A 27382-nucleotide genomic window follows, 5' to 3' on the forward strand; every position below is an offset into this window, starting at 1 on the left:
GTAGAAGCAGCTGACTCATTATCAAGCAGGATCTCTAAACAAGTTGTTTTAATGTTGGAACTGAAGAACTAGGATCTACAGTAGCAGCCTTTCATATTTTTAAAGACAGAGAAGAGGCGGGGTTAAGGAATCACTCACTCTTTGGTCGGCAATGGTCATGCAGCATTTTAGGACATGGAATTCTGTGCGTTATTGGACTCAGTACATGTCCATCTCTCAAAGTAAACGGTAGAATTTCCCTCTTTACTCTGTCTGCTGCAGCCATGGTAAAGACAAAACGCTGGGAAAAACTGTGCTTTATGTTGCATGCACTGTTAAGAGGGAGGAAGACATAGCAAAAACCATGTGTCTGTCAACCTTTTGCCTGTGTACTTGTATGAGCTACCAAAACCTTGGAGGTAGACAGCTGTAGAATATAGAACACCAGTTCTTTCTCCTCCGATGTCAAGTGAGGATATAGAATTGTAAATAAAACTTTCACTCCAGCCTCAAACTCACCTGCTAATGTGTGGCTCTTGGAAAAGTTGCAGGAAGGGGGTAATAACTGAGAAGGTCGTTGTTGCAAAGAATACTTTTGGCAATGCCTCTTGTTCTAAGCAGTTTAGCTCAGGCCGATCAGACACTAGAGAGTACTGCATTTCATCAGCTGTACTGGTTGGGCCTTCATCACAAACATCTGAACCAGCACCATTAATAAGTAGCTAAGAAGGCATCATCTGGACCACATCAATTTGTCTTTTGCATACCTCCATGAGTATAAATGGAGAGTTGATTTTAATGAAGGGGGTCGTTTTAGGATTCTTCTTTGGTGTCCTGAGTAGTGTCTAACAATAGTGGGCCTGTCCTTTCTGGTGAATGGCACAATCACTTTAAATTCATATCACCTTCATTGTCCAGGCCTGATTTCCCTGAAGACATACACCACTGCTCTACAATGAAAGAGGATCAAGCAAAATGTTACCAGAATTAGGAATTGCTATGTTCACAGTAATGCTTCTTGTACTCAAATAATATTCTGCTTTAACAGTGGAAAAAGCAGGCAGCCAGCTTCTGTAAGGGCTGTGACAATGGACCTGTCAGTCACCTCAACATTTTTATTCTGATAGAATTGGTTTGTTCAAATCTTCTAGGGACTTCTTTCACTGCAGTTGCATATATTTGCATAGTGATTCTCAGATAAGTGCATGCCAATAGCCACTTCTGTGAACAGATGTTGACAGAAGTATCAACAGAAGTATCAGAGGTACGTGAACAACGATGTCTTTTTGCATGCACAGAGAAATGCATAATCTAGTAGTATGCTGGAAATTTGTTAGTTCTGCCTTCTAACATGTCTGTCAAGTCACTGCATGCTAATCAGCCTTTGCATAAGTATTGATCCTTTTCAGTAATATCAAGCAAAAATTTAGAATAAGAAAGGGAGAACCAGGAGGGATGTGCTACAGTAATACTGGTAATAGAGACAATGTATGCATATTTTATGACACCTTATTAAAGAAAAGCAACATTCAATTTAAAATGCTGTATTTGCCAAACGGTGTAGAGATTGAATATGTTCTTGGCTGTTACCATAACAATAATGTAGCAAATATTGAAATAATTACCTAAAACTTCAGTTGGTATAGGCTGTTTTAATAAGTGTCAACAAATCCACTTGGCTATCTAAATCTCCCCTGCATGTTGGTGTTATCAAGATGAAGCCTATGAAACAGGGACATTAAAGAGAGAGCTGTCACAGGCCAGGATAATAGAATAGAAAAGAGAACAAGTTTTAAATGAAGTCTCAGCATACTTCATGCAGCACAAATACCTATCTAAAAACTAGTGATAACCTACTTTGCTGATGATAGAAGCAAAGAAGGCTTTTATGCCTTTCCAGATATTAATATATTTTTCAGGCCAAAATGAAATTATGCAGCATGTAGCCCAAACTCAGAATCAGGGAAGTGAAATGCATTTAATTCTCTCTTTCTGTTCATCCTCTGTTACTCTGAAGCAAGTAAAGAGTATTATTCCAGCAATAGCTCAGTTTCTATAACTAAATACAAAATCTGAGATGCACTTATACTATGAAATTTTTTTCAGGTTTCTATTGTGACTAATATGAAATCTATCCACATTTATTTTTATTTCTCATTACTGTTTTCTTTAAGGTCATCCATATCTAGCATTCTCTGAACTTTTTTGTTTCATCAGCATATGAGATACTGGAATTTTTTTTCTCCTCTTTTAATACTTTTGCTTTTGATTTGTGAAAAAAAACAAAACAAAACAATTTTTCCATTCCTAGAAAGAGTTTAGTAATACTTTCTTCTTCTTTTTAACATGGCAAATCATTTGAAGCAGACCCTTGTTCATCTGGAACTCTTTAATTGCTGACAGGAAGCAGAAGACTTGATGAGAGCATGCTAAAAAGGAAGCAGAAGGGCAAAAAGAAGAGGCAGGGAAAATTAGATATTCCGTTCTTGAAGATTTGTACTTTAAAGAGTCAGATCCAGAAATCCTGTCCTGAAGGTTAATTTAACTACTCCAAACACATATTGAGAGTTGCCAACAGAGGCAACCTTTTGCTAATGGCTGTAAGGTATACTCTTTCAATGCTAAAATGAGTTTCCATATAACACTCTGAATACTTGTCTGAATTTTTGTCCCAGTTTGTCAGTCTTGGTATTTTGGGGGTGAGAAGGAAGGAGGCATACACAGTCACACAAAATATAAAAAATATATAAAATCCCAGGCTGCTTTTTTCCCCCCCGTTAAAAATGATAGGACCCATTTACAAACATGCGTGCTGTAGATGAGCAACGAATTTCCCTATATGTCAGAGCTAAAGAAGAAAAGTAGAGTGAATGCTACTTCACTAGAGTGGGTCTGCCCCTACTTCAGTATGGATCTGCCTAATAATTAGATATTTATGAGAGCCTGTATCTGAAATGGCCTGTGACTTCCCTTGCAGCTCTCTACATGGAGATCTCTTGCATCTCCTACTTGCAGACAGAGAGTGCTAAAGGTTTTCTCTTGGGTTCTTTATTATGGGCATTTTTTCTGATACAGGTACATACTGTTGTCCCCAAATCTTACTGGAAGCCACGCTTCATGTAAAGTTAATCAACCTAATTGTTTCACATCATTCCTTCCCATTTGAGAAAATTTCACCAGGAGTAATTTCTATCACTCTTTTTGCAAGAATTTCTTACAAGCTGAAATTTTCATCTTAGTGACTTTGACTTCTTTCAGAGATGCAAGATTCCCTGCCGTAGAAATGTCACTACTAACATCAGATTCCAGTCCGTGTTCTTCTTTCTAAGTATTTGGGGTTTCAATCCTCTTCCTGTATCTGAAAACAATAAAATTGAAATTGGTCATACAGATTTTGAAAAATTTTCCTTTAACATGGTTGTTCATATTAGTTTTCTTGCCATCATTTATTGCAACATCCAAGTAAATCTTGAATACCTCGATTTTCTTTAGTTCTCACTGTGGATTGCCTCTTCATTAAGATGCTGACCGGCTTTGATAGCATGTATGAGTTTGTAGTTGGCACAGTTTCAAAAAAAAGGAAATATTTGAGCTCTTGTAATTAAATAGGTGTTAACTCATTAATTGCTGAGAATATTATACTGTGAACTGGCTCGTTTGTGAGATGCTCAGTGATAACTATGGCATAGGCTTAAAGCAGAATCCCAAAACTTAACTTAGTGACCATCTCTGCTGCTGCCATTAGATTACTCAACCACAGAGATTCTGTTCTATAATACAGTGCTTGTTCTACCAGGTTTTATAGGACTATCTATCATACTCATCACAAGTGCAGTAATGGATAGATGTGCTAGGTTGTTTAGTAAAATCATAGGAAAAGATTCAGACTGATGATGTAAGCTTTTAGTTCTTGAAATTTATAGAGTTACAACACCTTCCTTTGCCAGGGCTTTTGTAAATATTCTGTATTTTAGTATATTCAAAGTGCAGCAGTCTGCATCCTTCCAGGCATTCAGTTAGCTTTACTTTCTGGGTTTTATTTACATGTTCTGAATATCAATTCAGTTTGTTCAGTCGCTTCTCTTTATAGAAAGAAATTCTCTGTATTTTCTTTATATGCCAGTCTTTATAGCAGAGATTTGGTAAATACAGTTGTATCTAGAGGGCTATTTATCTGACCCAACCACATATTAGATGAAGCAAGTTGCATTAAGAGATGGCAAAATAAGTGCCCAAGTCTCTATAATATAAGATACAGCTAGGAGGAGAACACAACAAACTACAGAGGAAAAGCTGCATGAAGGAGACCTTGAGCCTTCTACCCTAAACATAGCCTGACTTTATCAAGGATTTAGGGGAATCACAAGGACAGTAACTTACCTGTAGGTTTCTTATCCCTGTGTTTCTGGTTACCTTCTTTAGTAATTATGTTCTGATAAGCAGAGGACAAACCGTCAAGAATAGAGCTAAAGTCATCTTAAGACTTGTTGAAGATGCTAAAATATGAAATGGTTACTTTGGAGTACAGTGAATCTGAGCTGGCTGATGTCAAGAAGTGATGTTTAGTAGATTCTACTAAAACTACGTATGTGCATAGCTATTCAGTATTTTTAACTGATTAAAAAGCAGGGTTTTCAGAAGTCTGGTCTCTGGAACTATTTCTCTGATGAACCAATTCTTCTTTTAATAAAAACAAAGTCACTTTTTGGCAGGGTTCTCTATAACCAACTGACAAGTCTATTTAAGTCTGCTTCCCAAAGTTTTATTTTTGTATCCTATTTGTCACCAGCTAATGAGCAGTGCAAAGTATCAGTTGCTGAAGCACGTGGTTTGAGCAGCACTGGACTCACTGGGCACTGATTATTAAAATAGAAGTTAGTTGGTAAAGCTCCAAGAATGAACCTGAAACTTGGGTTTGAGTGTTGTTAGGACTGCTCCCACATGTCAGCCTATGAATCGAATGAGACATCATTACTGTCTCTTCAACTATGTTTTAAAAAAGAAAATCCCTGTGTCTTTACCAGGTGTTGTGCTTAGTGACAGTGAGAAAATTACAAGCTGATTAAAATTCTAGTCTTTTATGCTCTGTTTATTGGGGATTTTTAACCAAGCATCTAAAAGCTCCCTGTACGTTTTTAGGACTCTATGCACACAAGAAAGAAGTGATCCTGACGCAGAGTCGACAATTGAATGTAAGAGGCAAGAGATAAAATGAAAAAGCAGGAAACACTAACAGCCTCACAGAGGGCTTTTTTTTTTTGGTTTGTTAAGATTAGTGGTAAGGTAGACGTGTCTGTTTGTTTAAGAAAGCAAAAGAAAGTTTTGTAAGGATGGATGAAAAACAGGACAATGAAGTACCTGAAGGTGCAGATTGGTGAAAGTGGAAAACTTCATCTGACAATCTTGTAGTGCAATAATGGAAGAAGGGGTATGTTTGAAGGAAATAAACTAGTCAAGCATCTACTTTTCTAAGTACCATCCTAAATTCATCCTTGTTCTGCACAGCAGTGAAAGTAGGTATGACTGAAGTGAGTGCTGCAATGAATAAGAGTTCTGCTGAAGTTTGTAAAGGTCTCATCAAGTTGTCCTCCACCCTATGCATCTTCCTGCCCAAGCCTGGGACTATTAAAGAATCCCCTGTAACTAAAAGAAGTAGCATTTTGCCTGTTACAATGCAAGTAGTGCTTTAGACTAGGTAAATACTTCCTAGTTCTTTACATGATATTTAAGACTGCAATTCCCATTTCACACTTTATAATTTAGGTATTAATCTTTGACTCATCCCTGACATTCTCCTTTACACCTACAAGTACTTTGGTGTACAGTATGTTTTGGAATTTAACAAAATTAGATATACTGCACTTTGCCAGAGAATGACTAGAGACAGAGTACTTTTTTCCTAAGCTAGCCAAGTTAAAAAAACCCCACTTCTGCAGCCTTAGCAAGACCATGTGTGTCAGGGCAGCTGTTTTGCTATAACACAGAGGGTCTACATCCACTAGAGATGAATAAACTGTGCAGATAGGTTACAAATGTTTCTCCTATCACTAATTTTTTTTAATACCTTTCTTGTGTGTACACCTCTGTGTATGTATGTATCTTTTCCCTCTAGAAGTTCTATGTTACAAGTATTTCAGATAGGAACAGTTCTGCTTTATCAATTTCATGGATGAGCTCTCTGTATTTCAGGATCTCTCACAGTATTTTCTAGCCTTATTTAGTGACCTATAAGACACAGATCAGACAGAGAATGGTCTCATTTCGTTTTTCTTTTCCAAGTTGATTGTGTATGTACTAGTGGAAATCCATGAAATTTAAATGCCGTGCAGCATCAACAGCATCTGGCTTGGGAGCCAGAGGCTGATGTTGGCTTCCTCCTAATGTGCCATTGCACTTATGTCATAGCTGCTAACCCCTCCTGTAAAACAGAGGTGGATGTGTGGCAGAGATCAAGACTTCAAGCACATTGTCCTACCTGTAATTTGGATTCCATTCTGTGTGCTGGAGCCAGAACACCTATGTCCTGGAGGAAACAGTTCCCTGTGCTGTTTATGCTGCTGGCCTTTAGCTTGATGGTTTTTGTTTGCTTCTTTCTTCCCTTACCATCATCACCAGTTAGTGTCCTGAATCTCATGTGGTTGGGCTTTTGTGCACGAAGGAACAATAGAAACTGTAAAATCACAGAAAGGATGAAATGTAAAAGCATTAATCTCAGAAGAGCACGGACAATGAAGAAAGTCTTGAGAAAAGGGTGAAAGATGCTGTGGATATACCTTACTGAAATGTATGGAACACTTAGGTATTGTGCCAATGAGTTGAAACAATGGCAAGACATAGAAAGACTGTCCCACTAATGGTAATGGTCTGTCCTTTGCTCATGCTCTCTGTTATTCCCCTGTTTGCTTCCATGGAGAAAGGAAGCTTTTCTTCTATCAGATTTTGCTACTGATCTCAATGAGAAAATATTTAGATGGTAAATTCTTTCAGGCAGGGATTATTTCTTCATTGCCTGCCACAGTGGGACTTTTGAGTTATGACTGCAGACAGTAGGGACTCAGGCAGTGAGGAGGAATAATAATGGAATAGCGCAAATTGTAAATGATTTATTTCCTGAAGGTTGTTTAAAGCAGATGTACACAATGCTTAGTGGAATCTCTCAGCAAAATCCAGATCTGCAATGAATAGAGCAGAATGAAATGCAGCTGGGATGGAGCTGTCCCTTCTAACCATAGCAGATGGAATGCATCAGTTAATTACATCTTGGATATATGATCTTCTCAATCCCAGGTCATGCGTGGGCTCCTTCTCCCAGCCAGCTCTAGGTTTAGACAGGACAGAGTTTCACAGCAAAGCAGACTGCTGGGGAGGAAGGGAGCCTGTAAAACAACAGTGGCTACAGAACTCTTTGCCATAGCTATTTCATTGTTTTCTTTGCCAAGTAGCTGCTGCCAGGGAGTTTCAGTTCCTTCCAGAAGCAGCAGTTGCTGCCCCAGCCCCTCTAATTCCCCCAGAAGCAGCGGAGACACAAGTTCAGCTTCTGTAGCAGAAGAAAACCCAGTGCCCATGGGGCTTTTGGCTGCCACTTTTGGGAGCAGCAGCATTTTCTGTTGCCTTGCAAGGGGGCAACTCAAGCCACTGTCTATTTCACTAGGCAAGTTTTAGCTTTTAACAGGCTCAGAGTATTTATTAGCCACTCCAATCTGAACAGACATTTCTCTGGTTACTCTTGAATAAATAATCTTTTCCTGAGGGGGAAGGACGGATCTTTCCACTGTGATTGCCTGTCCTCTTTCAGTACTATCATATTCCTTTGGAGTCTACTGCTGAATCTTGGACTTACCATTGCTTCCACCATTCACCAGCTTAATTTGGTGAACGTGACTTAAAGGGACACACCACTAAGTGGTGGTGACAGACACCCTCAGAGAGAGAAGATGACAAGAAGTCTGTGACTAGATGATGGGAATTTGTTCATTACAGAAACACATATGAGTTGTAAGAGTAAAAAAATGAAAATGGAAGTAATGAAAAGTAATGAAAATGGAAGGACACCTTATTGGAATAATAACTGCAGTAGTCCTGTCGTGCACCTGGGGAGGAATAACCCCATGCATCAGTACAGGTTAAGGACTGATCTACTGGAAAGCAGCTCTGCAGAGAAGGAGCTGGGGGTCCTGGTGGACAAGAAGCCGTCCATGAGCCAGCACTGTGTCCTTGTGGCCAAGAAGACCAGTGGTATCCTGGGGTACGTTAGGAAGACCATTGCCAGCAGGTTAACAGAGGTGATCCTCCCACCCTACTCAGCCTTAATGAGGCCATATCTGGAGTACTGTGTCCAGTTCTGGGCTCCTCAGGACAAGAAAGACATGGAATTCTTGGAGTGAATCCAGTGGAGGGCTATGAAGATGATTAGAGGACTGGAGCATCTCTTCTATGAAGAAATGCTGAAAGCTGGGCCCTGTTTATCTGGGAGAAGAGATGACTTCTAATGGAAACATGGGAAGTTTCACTTGAATATGAGGAAAAAACTCTTTACTTTGAAGGTGACAGACCACTGGAACAGACTGCTCAGAGAGGTTGTTGAATCTCCTTCTCTGGAGATATTCAAAACCTGCCTGAACACGATCCTGTGCAACCTGCTCTAGGCAAACCTGCTTTAGCCGGGAGTTTGAACCAGATTGTGTGACACAATATGCTTTTTTTTTTATCAATAATGACAATATCTGGCTTTGTCACAATTCTCCAGATGATTGGGAAATCCAGTGTATTACTGCTTAGTGAAAAATCTTTGCAGAAGACAGACAGGGCTTAAAGAGCAGAGTGCTTGAGGGGCTAGACAAATAGTTATTTTAAGTATCTCAAATGTATTTCTTCATTATGAAGAAAATGATCAAGCATGTTCTTCAAAGGTTCTCACATTTCAGAGTCTCATGGTGGCTTTCTAGTCACCTACAGATGAGTATAATTCTCCCTTTGGTGAAGTGACTGAATACATTATTTCTATGTGACACATTCTAGTTACACCATCTTCCTCAATTATTCATGAGGAAAAAAGGAGGAAAAATTATAATTTGCAGCAGAACAATTGGGAGGCTTTAAGAAAAGAAATTCTAATCCAAAGGGTCTTGTATACTAGGAAGATCTACCAGGGAGGTTGTGCTATCTTTCAAGAGAAGATTTAAACTGTAGGTCAGAGAAACACCACTGGAGAATGAGCTTGGTAAAGTTATTGCTGCTGTGGTGCACAGGGATTAGAGAATGTCTCAAGTCTCCTTCTGCCTTGAATTTCTGTGAACCTGGGCTTTTTTTGTTGTTTGCTGCGTGTTTATTGATCTATCCCACTATGCTCTTTTCCATTTAAACTGCAACTCTGCATTAAGTACTGCCTTCAAACACCTTTTCCTTCTTCAGTAACCTTTCTCTGGAAGGGCATACTACATCTCTCTTTTATTAAGCACACACTATTTGTATGTTCCAGTCCTCACTTCCTCAGGCTTTTGGAGCTGTTTCCAGCAAATTGTGTTTTCTCATAGGCTCCAGGCATTGGGAGAAAAATTACAGCCTAGAAGTGAAATTTCACATACCTAAAAAAATGTTAATATCTCCCAATATGCCGTATTCACATGGGATTTGCAGAAGATGGACGTAAAACCCAGACTGATTTCAGTAGTGCCAGCATTTGGCTAGAGGAGCCTGTCACACACAGAGATGTTATATGCTATAGATACTGTTCAACTAGTCCCTTTCATTAGGGATGCTCTAATTCGATCATGCACCATATCCTATTTTCATGTTAAACCATGTACAGAGCATTTTTACAAGCACATGTAGTTTTAGGACAAGGGGGAATGGCTTTAAATCAAAAGCAGGTTGTTTTAGACATGATAATCAGAAGAAATACTATGCTTTTAGGGTGGTAAAGCACTGGAACAGGTTGCCCAGAGAAACTGTGTATGCTCCATCCCTGGAAGTGTTTGAGAACAGGTTGGATGGGTCTTTGAGCACCCTGGTCTACAGGAAGGTGTCCCTCCTATGGCAGGGGTGTTGGAACTTAGATGATCTTTAAGGTCCCTTCCAGCACAAACCATGTTAGGATTGATTCTCCCTTATTTCTACAGCCAGACAACTCATTCTCATTTGTTACAAGACCCACTGAAGCCTCCCTGTGAGTTGCAGATGTTGAACCACCACAAAGAAGATTCTCACTAAGATTTCGTTTTTGTGGGCTCTTAATAAAAGAAGTGAGAAATGGAAGACAGGGTTACTCTGAAGTAACCTCTGGAGTAATTGTTGTTTGTTGGCCGCTGACTATGTGCAGAGACCAGAGAGAGTAGCTACCCAGCTGCAGTATCTCCTCAGGTGTGAGAAACTGGAGAAGGAGTGGTGGTGGCTCAATTCAAACTCCACTAATCTTCCTGGTCAAATGCCGATTAGAAATTTGTTGTTGGATGATTTTGTAGAAAGTCGTTCATAGAACTCTGTGACAAAGTGTGTTTCTTACATGGTTCACAGGCAGAAGCCCTTTTTATCCTAATACTAAAACATCTTGAATACCAAATCCTTGCCACAGTCAGTGAATTTCAGTTTAGGACCTGTTTCAAAAGAGAGATTTGTTTTATCTGTGTGCATTACACAGCTTGGACTGAACTTCTTATATTCCTGTACCTACACAGGTGAAAAATACAAGCCAAATAAGAAATGCATGGAAAAACCCATATCATGGGGTTACAGGCAGGGTTTCATAGCATGCTGCAATATTCACTCCATATAGCAATTGTCCCCTCCTTTCTCAAGACTCTGTCCTATTACTTTTTGGCACACAGCTACTTCTACCTACCCACCGCTTGAAGTTCCAGATAGAAAACTCAAGTTGAAAGGAATTGACCATGCCTTTGCAAGGTCCAATCCCTGAAATATTGTTTAAGCAGCTCCTTTACTAGAAAAGTATCTGGTTAGACCTTCATTTAACTGAACCATGTTAGGAGGCTTACCGGTATTTGTTAATGGTCTACGCCTACTGAAGGTCTAGCACAAGGAATGCGAAAGAGAAATTATTTAGAGGAAGCAGCTGGCACTGTCTGGCTTTAGTCACCACTGTAATGCTGCTGTGCCCACATACCTCCTCTGCAGAAGTTGAGTTTCCTTTGCACATTCTTTTTGAGGGAGCTAGGGTTGTTTAGCCTGGAGAAATTGAGGCTTGAGGATACCTTATTGCTATCTACCACTGCTTGAAAGGAGGTTCTAGCAAGGTGGGTGTCAGTCTCTTCTCCCAGACATATAGCAACAGGACAAGAAGAAATGGCCTTAAGCTCCACCAGGGGAGGTTCAAGTTGGACATCAGGAAAAATTTCTTCCCTAAGATGGTGGTAAAGCATTGGAACAGATTGCCCAGGAAGGTGGTGGGGCCACCATCCTTGGAGGCGTTCAAGAAATGTCAAGCACTTAGTGCTATAGTTTAGTTGAAGTGATGGTGTTGGGTCAAAGGTTGGACTCAATGATCTTGGAGGCCTTTTCCAACCTTAATGATTCTTTAATTCCAAAAGAAATACTGTAAAAAGCATTATCCTAAGTAAATTTTTACTTCTCACTTTCTTCCTCATGCTGGGCATCTCTAAGAGGCATAAAATTCTGCGTAACTTTCAATTTTTCCTCTAAATCTACTATAGAGCGACTCAGACTAGTCTGTAGGTGATACCTGTCCATGCCAGCTGGTGATTGTTGCAAGACCCCTTACTTGCAGAGCACTATAATAAAGAATATAAGAACTCAGGCAATGGCAGAGCTACCTTGTCTCTTGAGTTTAATGAAGTGGATCCCTTACCCACTTGAAATCACTACTTGAGATACCTGGGAGACATTCTGATAACCTGGGAGTTTGTTATTATTGTAACAATGACAGAGACAGTGTATTAGCACACAATAGCTCTCTTCTTGCCTGACTCATTTATCTGTGTATTTATAAACTTGTATGTGGATCTACATGTTTACATATTATAAAAATAGCTTTATCTATTTCTTTAAAGCTGGCCTACTTGAAACTGAGATTTTTTTTTTTTTTTTGTGCATGTCTCACCATTTCAAAGGAGGTAACAGAATGAAGAAATTATTACCTAGTATGCTTGCAATAATGGTTTTACTGTAGGGTGCTCAGCTCTGAAACAGGTATAGATAAAAGCTATAAGGAATAGAGAACAAGTCAGACGATCTGGACAACCAAATAACTGTAAGCGTGTTCTGTGTTACAGAAGGTTCATTACATAGAGCTGTAAGCACTGGATACATCCCTCCCTTCTGAAAAGGAGATTAAAGAAATCCATATTACTTCTATCTTTTCATCATTTTTATTTTAGTATTTTAAGCCCCAAGCTCAAACTGACTTTAAGTAACTTCTAAAGCTATAAGGGGTTAGGCAGAGGAAGGATTTCCAGAGACTGCTTCATAACTTTAAAAGCTATTTCTATGACAGGGATCGCAGCCTGCAAAAATATTAAATACTGTCCCTTTTTTTGGTTTGATAATCAGTGCTTGATTTCTCCTCTCCCTCCTTTTCCAAAGACATTATAAGTTTTAATACTGGGCATTCCAAGACTACAAATATGACTGTTCAGGCAAGATATTTTTGGCCTTTGCTAATTTCCACAATTGCTTTTTCAAAATCAATATTTTTTTAATTGGTCACTTGAGCTTTTTTCAGTGACGTTGAACCTCTGATGCATGTCACTTCAAAAGCATTTTCCAAACATTGTAGGCGTCATGGAGCAATTTTAGCATAAAAAGAAGAGTATAACTAGAGATGGCGGGGGAGCAAATTACATTTTGTATATATAGTATTAAATGCTTCCATTAGTTGCCATAGGGATGGGCAGAAGTTGGTCTGAAATGACAGCTTTTCTGATGCTTGATGGGTTTAAAAGGAAAACACTGTGGGGGGAGGGGGTTTTATTGTTATTATTACCCTGGGATACTTTTATAGGAGAGGGGGAAATATTAAAGTAATATTTCTCAAAAAAGATTCTTGGTGTCTACATTAACAGACCAGGCATCACCTTCGCCTCTCTACAGAGACACTGACCTCTACAAAACAGGCATCTTTGTAGCTTCAGGGCTGTAATTCCACAGCTGCTCAGAGCTTCTCATTTCCTTTTGTTGTGCAACACAGCAGCTATCACCACAACCCCTCCTCCTAAGCAGTGTCTGTAAATCTGCTGCAATAATAACCCGCGGAAAGCCGTGTCCCGCAATTACTGCTGCGCGCACTCCAATTACAACAGGACTGGTGAGACCTGCTTGTCAGACCAGGCTTTCCGATTTGCGCGCTCTAACATCCACTTGGCTCAGATACTGGAGATCAACTGAAAGCAAGCCATGGATTTATCGCTACGATTTAAACGTCCACGTGATCGTGTCGAAAAGCTCAGAGGTGCGAGTCACATATCTCAGCGTGTGTTTTAAGCCTGCAGCCATCCGATGTTACAGCTGTCATTCATGCCAAGCATGACCAGAAGTAGGATGCCAGCTGTGTAGTCAGCTGGCATTCAGGTCCCTGGAAATTTTGTGTGGCTGGTATGTGTGCCATACAAGGGATACTTGCTGGCTTTGCTGACTGAAAAATGTGAATACTTTGGAAATTACTACTACACAATATGCAGATGAGAGTCAATCAGGAGGCTGAATGATACAACTTTGTGTTTCAGAAGGTAGTCCATATCAGAAGAACCTGCCTCATAAGGATTGAAACTGAGGCAGTGTACTTACTGAGTATAACCTAAATTCACTTTCCATTGATTTTTAGTAGGTTTTAAAAGAAGCACTGTGAAGTTATTTTTTTTTAACCTGACTCCTATGCTGTGCCACAAGTACCTTTTTTCTTCATTCTCCCAAGGGCAATGTTTTATTAATATTACTCATCACCCTGTGGAGCACTGAGCAAACACTTGAATGTTATTTTGAGAAGACCACTCATAGATGGTAAAATGTAATTTGTCAGGGCAGTTGTTTGTAGTCTGCCTGACACGCTGTTGTGTCAGTTCATGGGGATGCACCTCACTGATGTGGCTCTAGTATCTCTAATAATTAGTGAAACCTGGGCAACAGAAAAGATGCTTAATTTTTCTTTGCAACAGGGTTGACTGAAAGTAAGCTCAACCCACGTAAAACACTGGACTGTCCTTGTCTGTAGTGTTTTAGAAACAATCTCCAGTCTGGTGTTTTGTTAAAAGACCTCCTCTTCTGTCAAGCTGGAGAAGAGGATCTGCATTAGCTGTTCCATAGTGTAATGCAAATTTGGTATTAGTGCTACAAATTCCCGTTGAAGGTGCAAAGAAGGATTGCTCCAAAGGCAAGAAGAAATTCTTTGAAATCACGAACAACACGAAGTTTTAAGTACTCTCCTGAGCCTGCAGTGTATGGTGAAGGAGGAGGAGGATGTGGGCAGAAAGCATGTCTGAGGAGACAGGAGATCTCGTGTAGCCCCCATCATGCTAATGGAACATGTAGCTGCAGTACATATTACTCTTTTGAGCCATACTTTTGATATCAGACAGAAGTAACTTGACAGCACTACAGTTTCACTGTAATTAAGAAAGAATGAATTGGGTTCCTCTGGCTTGTTATCGCACTTGTCATTTTTGACCTTGCCTAGTCCTGAATTATGCAGGCTCAAGTTCTTCAAAAAAGCATTGAGAACACAGCAATACATAGTTGCATATACTTACATATATAAAATGCAGTAAAATACCCAACTTATGCACATTTAAAAAATCACATCCAAACTAAGTTAAAGGTACAGGTAAGCTTTGGAATAACTTCAATAGTGAGGTACAGTAATATTTGTCCAGGAGTTCTCAAGATATCTGGACAATTTTGTCAGTTATATTCACCTGTTTCATTACAATTCCTATAAATATTCCCATTGTGAAAGATACAGCTCCTCAATAGCTCCAGAGTAACATAGGGTAGGAAATACAAGACAGGTGGCTGTTTTTCCTGAAGCTCTCACTGTTGATCTGTCTTACCAGACAGATCTTAAGAACCATAGACCAAACCATAACAAAAAATGATGCAATTTTTGGAGGATAACACAGTAGAAAAACAAGAAAGGAGATTGGGAGCCCCCAACGTAAGAAGGACACAGACCTGTTCGAACAAGTCCAGAGGACAGCCACAAAGATGCTGAGAGGGCTGAAGCAACTCTCCCATGAAGACAGGGTGAGAAAGTTGGGGTTGTTCAGCCTGGAGAAGAGAAGGCTCCATGGAGACCTCTGAACATTCCAGTACCTAAAGAGGGCCTGCAGGATAGAGAGAGAGAGGGACTTTTCACAAGGGCATGTAGTGATAGGACAGGGGGAATTGGCTTTTAACTGAAAGAAGGGAGGTCTAGATTAGATACTAGGAAAAAAGTCTTTACTGTGAGGATGGTAAGGCACTGGATGTGGATGACCTATCTCTGGAAATATTCAAAGCCAGGTTGGATGCAGCTCTGAGCAACCTGATCTAGTGGAAGGTGTCCCTGCCCATGGCAGGGGGCTTGGAACTGAATGATTTTTAAGGTCCCTTTCAACCGAAACCATTCTATGATTTTACAGTAAATTATTCAGGGACTGGCATTGATATGTATTATTTATCTATGTATGCACAGTGCCCTATGAATATTAAATCAAATCTTGTTATTTGAGAACTACACCTTGTAGATTCATTAATACTTCATGGTTATGTCTTTGCCTTACATAAAGTCAGTTGGCAAAAAGTTATTTGATTTTGTTCTAGCCAGAATGTAAGTCTTAAATTTTTATTGAATGTAATCATGTTACTGTAGTTATGTCCAGCTGCTCAGGTACTTTGGAATTGTTTATCCCATTTAAACCACTAACCAACTAAAACCAGGTTTATGAATGATCCCCTTTCAGTGCAATATCTCAAATGCCATCAGGAGACTGTAAGCACACAGTTGTTTCCAGTTTCCCAGTGCTAGTTTTCCCTTTCTTTCAAGGAAGGTTAAAACTGAGACAGTACCTGTATTAGTGCAAAATGAAGGCATTCCCTCTTACATATTTGGCCAGACACACTATCTTGTGCAGGGGGATAGCTCAAGCTTTGGTGATTGCTCAGTCCCAGGAGGGCACAGAGGATGGATGATTTTGTTGTCTTTGCTTCCAGCAGCCAATTTAGATTCCTTTAAAGTTCCTTTGCCAGAACTCCTTGGAAAGTGAGCAGGAAGTCAAAAGCAATGCCTTCACCTTCTTGACTGCTGAATGCTGGCAGGGGAGTGAAGGAAGGCTTACCCAAATCATCTATTTTACTCATTTCCTCCACTTTACCCACCACAGATAGCTCTGTGTTTCATTACTTCCACCAAGTCGCCCATGGGGGTGAACTAGAGAAAGTTCCTTTTCTTCCATTCCTGTGTAGTTTGTTATAGGAAAAGAATAATCTGGTCATGTAATTGAGGAAAATTATGAAGGTCTATTAAAGCTGAAGAATTTCTGCCTGTATAAGGACTGGAGGCTTAGGCTTTAACGTACATGCTCTCCCAAATTCTCTCTTCTCTGTTTATCATATAATTATGACTTCAACTTCTCCTCCCTCAAATGAAGGCGTATCAAACTGCCATACATCATCTTAGAACAGACTTTTACTATGCAGGATAGCTAACCTTTGTTCTCAATGACAGCACTTTAAAGGTTTTCTCAACTAGCAACTTCTTGAACTTCTTGTTCATGACACATGATGCTGGAGCTGCCTCCTTTCAAGCTCATCTCTTCTGCATCGGAATCCATGCTGTTATTGCTTTGGACCTAAATAACAGGAATGTGACCCTGATGCTATGAAAGCACAAACCAATCCTTCTACTGATTTCAGAGCCAGAGCTACCTTTACATTCTCTTTAATGTTTCTGGATATTGATAAATTTTACGGCAGAAGGATTAAAAGTAAATACTGTGGCACTGGAAGTACCTTCTTCTGGACATCTCTCTTTAAATTCCTATGTGGTTTCAGCCTAAGGATCCCAAAATGGAATTGTACAAAATTTGTAGAAACTTCTGAAAACATCAATGTTAGTCTCTATCCCTGTAAAGAATCTGCAAACCTAATTTGAATATTTTTGTCTTTTACTGCTTGTTATGTGCATCATAATATCTGTCTTGCATTACAAACAAGAAATAGAGAACATATTTGTGTCCTAATTTTGCTAGCAATCCTCTCTTTTTAACATATCTAAGTACAAGACTAATAATTATAATTAAAAAAAGCCCATTCTTCACAGCTTAGGGGCTTAAACTTTTATATTCCTCCTTTATTCTGAATGTATCCCTCAGGAAACAACTCTCTGTAATAATCACCTTGCCTACACTTCTTCAGTCACACATTACATTCTCTCTCCCACTTTCTTTCAGGTTAATATTAGTGTTTGTCAGCAGCAGACTCTTTTTTCAAAGCTCTGAGTCATTACAGTAACAGTTATGTTCTCAATAGAGAGTTCAGGGTAGGAAAAAACCTCAGCCCAAAGCCTACATGTATCTGACTGTTAGAGAACCAAAAGGCTACTCACTCCTTTCTCACTCGTTTTAAATGCCAAGTGTTCAATTACGTTCCTCTTGAGATTTGGAAGGGCTTTTATTGGCTTTCTTTTTTTAATCTGGGAAAAAGTCAAATGTGATGTAGTAGGTTACTAAAGCTCATGATGAGGAATTTTGGCTTCAGATTTTTCCTAAGTGTGACTGGTTTTTTCCAAGTATTTCCTCAGCAGAGTTCGATTCGTTGGTATTATGGTCTAGCTCACAAAGCATTCAGTCTCTGTCTAGTCCTATATAGATATCTGTGTAGGTTACAAAATCACTCATTATCCTAAACAGGGATCTATGCTGCTAAGAGGTCCAGTCAATAGCAGAGGTTTTGCAAGTTTGGCTTCAGGCCTTGACAGAGCACAGGGAAAACATTCAGAGGGCTAGAGAGTATAGTTTCTAGTTCTGGCTACTGCTGCCCTTCCCTATCCTGTTCCCCAAGATGCTCTGCTGTTCTTTGGAAACCAAGTCAGGTTACACATCTCAACGGACTGTGCATTAGCACAAGAGGTGTGCACAACTTTCCCACTGAGCCTCATGGATATGTGAAGCCTGATCTGGGGATCATGCTTGAAACAGATCTGTTTCACCTGCACGTTTTTCTAGACATGTAGGCTTTTTAACTGAACTGGATGTACTGGATTTCTGTTTCTGAGGATTGAGCTCTTCCTGGACTGTGGGTCAAATCTGAGCCCACACTACCATCCTAGAGGTTTTCTAATCAGGCAGGCAAGGATTTCCCCCATGGTGATGAACACTATAGAAGCATATAAATATATAGGCACTGTTACCTTTCTTGTTGCTAAGTGCTCCCTAGTCGGAGAGAGCTCTTATCAGTTGTCAGAAATGCTGCACTATAATTCAAAATAAACTGTAAATCCCTGAGATGGATGAAAGTATCAAGATGGATGATCTTGCAATGGTCAGTAGAGAGGCTGCTGGTGATTTCAACTACTTCACTTGCCAGTCACAGTGCAAGATGACAATGCATATTGAAAGGGACATAGCAAAGAGGGTCAGAAGGATACATCAAATGCTAAAGGATAGGTGCTATAAGACATTTTCCAGCATGAAAACTTGTAGGTTTTTTTCAGTCTCCTTCTGACTGGGATATTGTGTCCCTAGGAAAAACCAAAAATATTCCATATTGCTTGCAAACAGGCAGATAAAATCCTTGGGAGTGAGAGATGTTCCTGTCTTTCTTTTTCCTTCTGAATCTCTGTGATGACAGCCTTTCTTCTTTTTCCTGGTTTTCTGTTGACGAAAGCCAGCTCAGCTAAACAGGCAACTGGCCCCAGTTCCATAAGATAATGGATCCGATTATTATCAGAGGCCAGCTTGGAGGGACCTCTTGTTCAGTAGTCACCATGGCATGGACAAACCCTCCAAAATGCAAAGCGGGAGGTGCTAGCAACTCTCTAAAATGCAAAGAAAGCAGCTTGCAGTGTTCTTGCTGATTGTTTTTGCTGTAATTTGTATTTAGGAATGAAAATGTTTGTCAGATCTCTGAAAACAGGAACACAGTTTGGTAAACCAGATCTACCACTAAGGTGGCACAGTGAGACACCTACTCAACCCAACTATATTTAGTGGTGTGCCAGTGTAGGAACAGCCATACCAGACTCTACTTGGAGTTCATGTAGCTTCTCCTTATCTTTGATGCTGTCTCGGCGCTCTGGAAAAGAATATAAGAAGTCTTAGGAATGGGAAGCCATGTAGTTAATCTCTTCATGGGGATTCTTACTTTCTAACCTGCTCCAAAAAAACCCCCTGTACTCTGAGAGTTTATTCATCTTCTTGGGTTTCTTCTTAAAAACAAACAAAAAAATTCCTATGTTCCTTGAGATAGAGTTTTCTGATACTGAAAAGAAAATCTGATCTTTGAGAACCCACAGTTTGGAGCACCAGTAACATTTGATGGTAATGGATTTCAGAAGGCATCTATATCTGATCTTTTGAGCAAAATACCTGCAAAAAGGGGAAGACTATGTCTGACTGCTTATTGACACTTCTCTTGACCAGCGCTCCTGAGTTTAAATTTATCAAAGGATCACTTTATCACTGCCTTCTTTAATTTCTTACTTCCAAAAAGGCTTTGGGGAACTTCTCAAAGACCTGCTGGAAAAAGCAGGGTCCTGATCCTCTTGTGAGGGATGCCCATGCAGCTTAATAGCATGGCCCTTGTTAGCCCCTAGTGCCTGGCTTGATCAGGATTCCAAACTATGTTCAGCTTCAATAATGCTAAACTAGATCAGCTGGAAGCCACCAAGAGATAACTGCTATATTTCCATTTATTAGACATTCAAGCTCACTTTTAAACTTTTAAAAGGCAAATTATAATTGAAAATATCTTGGTAGAAACATATTCTGCTGTCACGGTCTATGGATATGCATGTTTAAGCTATCATGCCATGACACTGTGCTATTTGATTTATGTTTTTACTGATGCTTTGACTGAGTAGTTTGTTGCAATGTACTGCTAAATGAAGGAAAAATCAAAAACTGCATCAGACAACCACTCTGTATTTCATTCTAGAAAATAGCTGGCAATTATAATTACTCACCATGTTTCTGGCTCAGAATAAAAGTGGCATTGCACAAAAAACCACACTGAACATTCATCGTGATTAGAAAATGCTCCATACCTTGGAGTGCAGTGGAGACATAAGAATAATTTTAAATGCAAATTAAATTGTGGGGGTAGCAAAGAGAACAGATAAAAGACAGTAAAACAAAGCCTTTCACTTTCCTCAAATTAGCAGGCTAATGTAGTATAAAAAAAAGCAGTTCTACTCAGATCTGTGCTAAGAGCTTTCATTTCATCATAATATAAAACAGCAGATCCGTCACCTTTCTCTATTCAGTACTCTTGATTTCGAGGTTGAAGTGAAAATTAGAAGCTGTTCTTTCTGGCTCACAGACTGGGTTGCATTTGCTTAGTCTTATTCCATGACAGTAGGATGGAAAGAGGTCAGTAACACTGGTAAGTACTTCTGCATCTGATTTTATTTATTTATTTTTAAAATCTTTCAGTGCTTTGGCTTTTTGTCAATGTGCATTTCCTAAAAAAAGCTACATTGTGTATTTTGTAAAAGACTGTATCTTAAGCAGAAATGCAACGATTCCTTGAGAATGCTTATATCAGATGTTAGAGCTCCTTCAAGAATGAATGAATTTCTTGAAGTAGGAATTCTGTAATAGGAAAGGTTTCTCAATATTCTATATATTTCATAGCATCATTGGAACATTTTGTGTGTTGTTTTTTCTGTCTGCCTTGTCCAACAAGCAGTACCAGATAAGAAACGAATCTCTTCTCAAGATGCTATTTGCATTATATTCATAGCAAAACAATCTCATTACCCTTATGGTACATGATGGAGTAAGCACGTATATTACTAACTGAAAGCAAATTATTAGACAAAACACAATGTTATGTTTAAATTTAACTACTATGAAACATTAAAAATATCTCAGAATATGAAATGCAACAAGGAAGATAGAAGTGTAAAACAAATTCTTATGGAAACTTGATATAGGTTTTTTTTTCCTTAGGAAAGTTTTTATCAAATCAAAACCAGGGGCTTAATTTTTTAGTATGAAGGGCGAGAGGGAGTGGGGGGAGATGAACGTAGTGTCACCTCCTGTTGCTAAGTAACAACATCTCCTGGCCATTTTTATCTGATAAAGGAAGTCCAGTTGACGTTATGCATTATTCATCAGAGTTCCAATCAAACAATCAAAATTGTTTGCTTACACTGGGGACATTTAGTAAGATCAAAGAAACCCTCCTTGAAACTACTGGAGCTTACACCACTGCCAGACAGCCCTTGATACTCTGCAGTAAGTATCATTTCTGGTTTGGGAGTGCTATGGTAAAGTGAATTGCTGTGGAACGTAAAACTTTTCTCATCAGGACAGACTTCTGAATTTTAAAAGGACTGCATGTTGACTGATGAGAACTGAATCAAAGGAAAAAGGTAAAGCTTTGGAAACATGGTTTCCTGATTTTCATAGCATAATTAAAGGAATTACTTGAAGCAAGAGTCAGACTCCCAGCTCCAAATCTTTCTGTTAGGTTTGCATGGAAAAGGACTAGAGGTATTTTTGTCTGTCTTAAAATACATGTTGTTCAGAATTGTTTGTATGCTTACGATGTATGCTGTGGAGAACTGAGGTGTGGGTGAGAGAACGGGGTTATGTGTTTTCTCCTAATCTTGTTTTTTCTAAGTGAGTTTTTAAGAGTATAAGAAAATGCAGAAGGTAGTAATGAAGCTGGAGAAGGGTCACACTATCATTCCAGGAACTCTGCCGGGCAGAGGCAAACATAATTCAGTGTACATCTTGGAGAGTTGTAATCTAGGATCTTGGCAGATCTGACATTCAAAAGGATGCCCAAAATACGAGCCTTAGCTATGAAACAGTGCTAGGAGTAGCCTACCACTTCTTAACGATTGCTCTTATCACATATTTTAAAACTGATGGTGGATGTTCTGCTGCTACTTCTGGTCAGCAAGAGGAGAGAGGGAAGGCAAGGTTGGATTCTGGTCCACTTAGGTGGAGTGAAATATCCAGAATATTGTGTCTTCCTTTCCAGTGCAGTGTTTTGGCATAAGTGGCAAGAATGCAATCTTCAATGTAGTCTGTTAGAGTAGTGCCTACTCAGAGGTGCTGGCTGTGAATCTGGCTAAAGGAGGTCCCTGTCCTGAGCTTTTCTGATTTTCTTTTTAAGAGCAAATGTAACAGGCAGATGGATCCAAGTATATGTGTCCTAAGAAATGGAGACTGTGACTAGAATACAGGTGATTGTACTAGGAATATACTAGGAATCTTGCTAATATTGCAGTAGCACTTTTCTTTTTTGTCTTTAGACAAGGATTTGAATCAAACATTCTAAAATAGAAAAGGATGCTTATGAAGTTCTATGAATAGTGACTTGAAAATACTTTGACCCTAATACGCCAAATGAAGTACTTTAGTGACTGCCTACACAGTTCTTTCCACAAAGAAACCCACTAGCTTTTTTTCTCTGACATCTCTGTAATCTTTTCTAGGAATCTGACAGATCGTTCATAGCGGAGTATTGTACACAAACATAAAGCACCTTCAAAATGGACTACTTTTTGGATGTCGAGTCTGCTCACAGACTGTTTTACAGTCAAGGAGCCCAAGGTAAGAAACTCTGGCACTGACTCAGAAAATTACTAGTTTAACTGTACAGTTAAAATGTATAGGGCCAGATAGGGGCCAGTGACTGACATACTTGTGTTGAAGGGCACAGGGTAAGGCCTTCAAAATGCATGGGCTTTAAAAGGGACTACACAAAGAGTAATGGTGGGGTTGATCTGCCCTCTCAGAGGATAAAGAAGAGCTGTGAGAGCTGTTGGGTGTGCTGCAGGTACAAAAAGAGCTGCCAAGACCCAGGCTCTGGTGTTGCAGAACCCAAATGTACAAGACAGAGGAGACAGCAATGGCCCGCAGCTTGCTAAGTAAGCCTGTGGAGTCTTTTCCCTTCCTCCTTTTGCTTCTCAGTGCTGTCAGGATCATAAGGTGATGTTATTCAGGAAAAACTGGTTTGGGAAAGCCCTGAGGCAGTCCCCCACACGGTTTGCAAACAGCAGCTCTCACTGGTCTGTGTTGTCCCCTGTGAAATGCTGGCCCCCACAGAGCAGCAGCAGGGTGAGAGGGGAAGCGTAACCAAGCTCCACTGCTTTAATGTAATTGAGACTTGTTCACAACATAGATTATATTTTTGGTAAAGTTAGTTCACGTTTTTCTCACCAGCTCTATTTTTGGGGAAAACTTGCAGCTTCAGAGAGAAGGGTTTTTTTTTCCTTAAACTTTAAACACCGTATTAAATTCAAGAAAATTTTAAGAGCCTAGTAGCTCTATCAGCCATTTTTGTTTCTACATACTGCCTATTTTTTGAAAATGGGATCCATCTTTTTTCCACTATTAATTTCATTGGTTGCTAATCAAATTCAAAGTCTGGACAACAGTTTGGCCTTCCCTCCGGAGGCCATTCTCCCAGAGCAAGACGTAATCCACCCACGGGTTGCCACCATCCCAGGATGCATGGGGGTCAGTACCACATCTGACCTTTGGCTCAGCTGAGGTGCTGCTGCCTAACACGTGCTGTGTTGCTTAGCTGCTGCCTCAGTTGTGATACATTTTTATCTGTACCAGAGAAGAAGCAAATACTAAGCAACACAAAATCAGGGAAAAAAACAGGTGAGGGCAATGACTGATTTTGATGGCTTTTTCTCCATCTCTAAAATGGAACAAACACCAGTGCATTGCTACAGAAGTAATATTGAAATATTTTTGAGCACAGAGGCTGGACTAGATGACCTCCTGTGATCCCTTCCAACCACAGCTATTCTGTGATATCTCTATGGGAACAAGCCATTTCTATTCCATAGAACCTAAAATTCAGGAATCTACATCTTATTGCTTTACAAACTATAGCAAATTACCAACAGCATCCCTGTGCACTGCAGCATACAGAAGCAACTGTGGAAGAAAGAACGTGTGTTCATGCAAGGAAAGTCCCTTACAGTCATGTCCACAAGGTGACTAGTAAGGGTTGTGCAGGTGACCTTCACTGTAACTATTTCCAAGCAGGCAAGATTAAAAAAACATTATCTTACCCATACTTGAAGAAAGTATACTGTTGGCACATATAGAAATGCTTGTAGTGATCAGTTATTAAATCCAAAACAAGGAAAAAAACCCATTAAGCAGAATTGTATTCCTTGATACAAATGTCATCCGCAGGGGGCTGACCTTTAGATCTGTCATGTGAACTTCTATTCCTTGGCCGAAACAAATAGGAACCAGCACCGAGACTTGGAGTTTTGTTCCCCTGCTTGTGAATGTTTTATGAAAGTCACCAATTACATGCATCCCCTGTGCACCAGAGTGTCCCAAACCCTAACTACCTCCACAACTAGGAACAGTACCTTGATAGAACAGCCATGCCATACTTATGGTCTGTCCCCTTCCACTTCTCACATTTCTCTTCGCTCTTTTTAGTGCATTTTCCACAGCTCCTGCCTTTTGCATCTCTTACCTCACATGCTTGTGAGGCCTCTTCCATAAACTCTAGTAACCTCCCCTCTCTTCCTATTTCTGTGCTTGAGGTCAGCTGCTTTCCAACATGCTGACTGCCAGCAGGGAAATTGCTCTGAGCACAGAAGAGACAATGCTTCTGCTTTACATTCTCAAATGCTGCAACACAGCAGCGCCCTGGCAACAGGAGAGGTGCTTGAGGGGAGGAACGGATGAACAACCGCACTGGCAATGGGATGTGAGACAAAATGTGGCCTGTGCAGAAGTTTCAGGAGGCTTTCACTGAGCATCTCTGAGGTGCCACAGACAGCTTCAGCAGGCCAAACCTAATCATAGGCCTCTGGAAGAATTTAATCATCAAGCTTTTCTGCAGTAAATGCCTTTATCACTATCTTTAGCCCTACACTTCTAAATATCCCCTTCCTCTCAGCTACTTTACCCCCTGTACAGAAAAAGGAACTCAAACCTATTAAGTGTGCATTGATGCTGCCTATACAGCTCTGCTAACTCCTGTCATCCTTGTACCTTATGCCAAATTTTAAGGTTGTCTTCCAAAAAACAGGCATTTCTATATGAGATAACAGTATGATTTCTCCATACATGGGCAAAACCAGCATATTTCTTTCCTTCTCCACCTTCTGAGAAACAGGCTAACTGCATTAGCTTTAACTTTCTGAAACCGCCCCCAAAACACACTGAATGTGAGGCAGTCATCCGCAATAAATAGCATAGCTCAAGTAGCTAGTATGGAACAGAATAAAAGATCTGCAAGAAAGTACTGTCAACAGATCTACCTAATGGGATTACAAGTAACTATTTGATGTTGATATAATAACATGACACTATTAGCAGATCACACTATGAAACAGCATGTGTATATGCATTAAAACTGCACTAAGAACTGAGAGAAAGAAGACTACAGTATTCTGCCGTTTAATTAAAAACAACACCAGGAAACAATATATGCATTATTATTACTGTAGTTACATTATTAGTTATTGCATTACAAAGTGCTCTGTTTACAAAATGTAGAATGGGGATTTAGGACCCACTCAACTCTTCTGTGAGATTCGGAGATCTCTGCCTTTTAGTACTCCAGATCAGGAAAAAAATCTCCTTTCCAGTGTTTTTCATATCACATTAATGATATGACAATGTTACAAATGGCAGCTGTAAAGCACTCATTCTCATTTGTACCCACTCCTTGTGGGTGGAAGAGAAGGGAAGGAATAGGACTGCAAAATGTTGGGAAGGAACTCAAAGAGCTGTGATGGCATTGACAATGATATCAAATTGTGGCTGGCCTCAGGTCTTGTGCAGTTGAATGGGGGATACTCTGACCTCAACAAATAGACTGAAACAGGGCTTTGTCCTCCAACAACTAACCCACCAGTTCTCTATGCCTTGCTGCCTGCACTAACGCCCACACCTTGTCCCTACTCCTGCAAAAAGATGCAAACTGCCTTTGCTATTGTAGGGTAGGAGGGAGAGAGGTGTTACCTTATGAGCTGCCACCTCTCCCATCCTCTCCTCTGCAGCAGCAGCCATCACCTCACTTCCCTGGGCTGAGCACAGAACAGAGAAATGCTTGCCCATTCAGGCTGTATCTGCTGTTCAAACAGCTGTTCCCTGTTTCCTTCAAGAAAAGTGAAGCAGGAGGCATGGAAAAGTCACAAAAGCTGGATCTGGCAGTAGGATTAGCTAGATTTAGAAAACTTGGTAAATGAAGCCAGCTGGCTGTAGTCTTCAAACACAAGCCAGAAATATCCTAAGCTCTGCAGCCCTCCTGACTGTCTCTTCTGTACTGTATGTTGGAATCTAGGAGCTGGTGGGATGTCCTTGCCAAGTGCGTAATGCCGTGACGCATCTGCAAATAAGAAACAGGAAAGAAAGGACTGTGATCCCTTGGATCCAGCCCCTTGCCCTTGGAAAGCCTGAATCTAAAATCTGAGCATGAAGTTGGACTTTCATTTTCAAAAAAAGCCTTCTCCCTCTGAAGTGTATGGAAGATACCAGTTATTCTTGGCTGCAAATATATTCTAAATACAAATCTATCGTGGCTTTCAGCTGCAAGGGCTGAAAGTATATAGTGCAGCCTGGAATAGGATTTAGCTCACTTATCCCCTAGGTGACCTCAGTGAAGATGTTTCCACCTAAGAGCTCTAACTAGCTTGGCATGTATCAGAAAAAACATCATTTTAAGAGCAGGGGTTCACCTAATCATAGACATCTTCCTTGGGTTAATATAAGTCTTGCCTCTATCCTGATTATGAAAGCCTAGATGGTGAACTTGAGTGAAAGATGCCTGTGCTAATGGCATTTGTTTTCATAGAGGAATGGCGTGTTGAAAGGAAAGATAGGATCTAATTCAGAAAAGGGAGTAACTTCCCCCAAAATGGATAAAGCTGTAATCCAAAGCTGTGAACGTGCAGATCCCATCTTGAGTGTAGCCTACTTTGGAGAGATATCCTTGATCTTGAAGTTCTGTATGAAAGTTATGCTTTCAGTCATGCAAAGAAAGACCTCACATTTGATAGAGCTGAGCAGGCAGGCACTGAGGAGCAGCAGAAGGGAGCAGCTTCATAAGGGAAAGTAAATCCAGAGTCACCAAAACAGGCAGAGGCAGCAGCCTCACCTATGAGCAGTAAAGCATGGCAGCACGTGAGCCAAGCAGGCCTGGTGACAGTCATCGGGTTCAGCCAGGAGTCCAGACCATCAGACGAGTCCATGGTGATGAGGCAGGTCTGAGGTCAGCAGTCTGGATGTGGATCAGT

At 40.1% G+C, this 27382-nt stretch overlaps 2 long non-coding RNA genes across 4 annotated transcripts in view; one reads left to right on the forward strand and one right to left on the reverse strand.

Annotated features, from left to right (window-relative positions):
- Positions 1-2104: 2104 nt before the first annotated feature.
- On the reverse strand, positions 2105-20060 carry LOC108445818. Of its 2 annotated transcripts, XR_001860799.1 has the most exons (5): positions 19159-20060; positions 15115-15266; positions 7237-7335; positions 6455-6649; positions 2105-3337 (listed from the first exon to the last, which is right to left on the reverse strand). It is a non-coding gene; the product is annotated as an uncharacterized LOC108445818 (long non-coding RNA). The 2 variants fall into 2 exon arrangements; XR_001860798.1 differs by lacking the exon at positions 7237-7335.
- Positions 20061-20335: 275 nt separating this feature from the next.
- Positions 20336-27382, forward strand: part of LOC108445816 — a 13996-nt gene continuing 6949 nt past the window's right edge. Inside the window, exons 1-2 of one of the 2 annotated variants that reach the window (XR_001860795.1) lie at positions 20336-20523; positions 22592-22709. This is a non-coding gene — a long non-coding RNA (uncharacterized LOC108445816). Of the gene's footprint in view, positions 20524-21221; positions 21381-22591; positions 22710-27382 lie in introns of those variants that run through there. The other variant, XR_001860796.1, reaches the window with a different exon arrangement.

This window comes from Corvus brachyrhynchos, unplaced genomic scaffold (genome assembly GCF_000691975.1).
Source record: "Corvus brachyrhynchos isolate BGI_N302 unplaced genomic scaffold, ASM69197v1 scaffold43, whole genome shotgun sequence".
Classification (NCBI taxonomy): Eukaryota; Metazoa; Chordata; class Aves; order Passeriformes; family Corvidae; genus Corvus; species Corvus brachyrhynchos.